The 1,802-nt window shown below is 41.6% G+C and overlaps 1 protein-coding gene across 2 annotated transcripts in view; it reads right to left on the bottom strand.

Moving 5' to 3' along the window:
- The window catches only part of PIGA (phosphatidylinositol glycan anchor biosynthesis class A), a 16,423-nt gene that overhangs the window by 2,891 nt on the left and 11,730 nt on the right, over positions 1 to 1,802 (bottom strand). The window lies entirely within an intron of this gene.

The following is a 1,802-nucleotide window of genomic DNA, read 5'->3' as shown; positions in this document are numbered from 1 at the left end:
GAAATCTTAGTAGATGGTAGAGGTCAGGGGTGGGGAACCTTTTTTCTGTCAAGAGCCATTTAGATATTTATAACATCATTCGCTTACTTTAACTCACTTAATATAAATTTATGTTGCTATGAAAAAAGCGCCTAGATTTACTGAATTTCGAGTCCCACCTGCAGTTGCCTTGGCAGAGCCAAACCAAATGATTTCTCAGGCTTTATACGGGCCCGTGGGCCAGATTTCTGCCCCCCTCCCTTGGTATAAACACTGGCAAAGAAAACAAAGTTTATTGCTGAGAACTGACAGTAGGTGACTTGCTTTTTAAATCATTAAGCACTAAACTTAGCAATATTTTTAAAAAACACACAAAGATCTTTAAACATATTTATTTGAACACATCAAATGGGCCAGCGTTAATTTTAATCATATTTGAGCATTAGCTGTGCTCCTTCTCATGTATCAATGAGATCTGTAATGAATCTCCTTTTGAGCGCAAGAAAGTTATGATGTGCAGTACAAGTTTTGTAGGCCAATGGCCTTTGAAAGATACAGAATGTTTCATCTAGCTCTTCTACCCCAAGGATATTTAGAATACCTTTAAATCAGAATTTTGTTGCAAATTATACTGAGAATGGTGAATCACAATTGTTCAGTTTTCTAAAGAGCAGTTAAACTAGGAAGGAGGAGTTGAAAGGGAACAAATGTCCTGTGCGGGACAGGTAGAATTAAAAGAGGAACTACAAACTGACCAGTGTGTCCACCTTTATTTCTAGGTCAATTAATTTATGATCTTAAGCTACAAAGTAATTTACTACTGTGAAGAGAATAATAGGTTAATCCATTATAGAGAAGGACTTTGTTTTCTGAATTAATACTATAAATCATCAGAGTATAAAACAGAGAAAATACAAATGTTTCACCATTACTTTAAGCAAAACTAAAAGAAAATGTGGTTAAAAATAATACTAATTAGCTTCTTTAATATATGCTGACATATTGCCACCAGAGATCTTTGCCCCGAACTTAATATCTACAGTAGCTCAGACTTCAGAGGTTTACATGATGTGATCAAGAAAGTGAAGTCACAGCTTACGGAGCCATGGTTACCAAGCAGAGTAGAGTATCACTGAAAAAAACAACTGTCTAACCCAGCTGTGGGCAAACTACGGCCCGCGGTTCCGGCCCGTTTGAAATGAATAAAACTAAAAAAAAAAAAGACCGTACCCTTTTATGTAATGATGTTTACTTTGAATTTATATTAGTTCACACAGACACTCCATCCATACTTTTGTTCCAGCCCTCCGGTCCAGCTTAAGAACCCACTGTGGCCCTCGAGTCAAAAAGTTTGCCCACCCATGGCAAATATCCCTGCCAGCCATTCCCAAATTCCACCTGTGCTCTTAAAGGGTCATATTAGAATCAAGGGAGTGGCTGGGATGGGAGTAGGCAGGGGGCGGGGCAGGAAGATGGAATGAACAGCTCCTGGAAAGGCTTCCTAGGTGATTCTGATATGTATTCCTGGCAGGTAATCAGTGCTACACTCCAACCTCCAAAGGAAAAAGGCAGTTACTTCATACTAGAGGCCCGATACACGAAAATTCATGCAAAAGTAGTCCTTCCTTCCCCAGACTGCTGACACTGGCTTCCCTCCGGCACCGGGATCCAGGCTTCCCTCCTCTGGCCACCAGCAGGCACCCGGGAACCAGGCTGGCTTCCCCCAGGCCACTGGCAGGCACCTGGGACCCGCACTGGCTTTCCTCTGGCCCCAGCTTCATCAGGGAGGACGTCTGGAATGATATCCCGAAAACGTCCAGTCT

The sequence above is a fragment of the Myotis davidii genome, unplaced genomic scaffold (genome assembly GCF_000327345.1).
Source record: "Myotis davidii unplaced genomic scaffold, ASM32734v1 scaffold889, whole genome shotgun sequence".
NCBI classification, from domain to species: domain Eukaryota; kingdom Metazoa; phylum Chordata; class Mammalia; order Chiroptera; family Vespertilionidae; genus Myotis; species Myotis davidii.
This window is presented reverse-complemented; position numbering and strand designations above follow the sequence as displayed.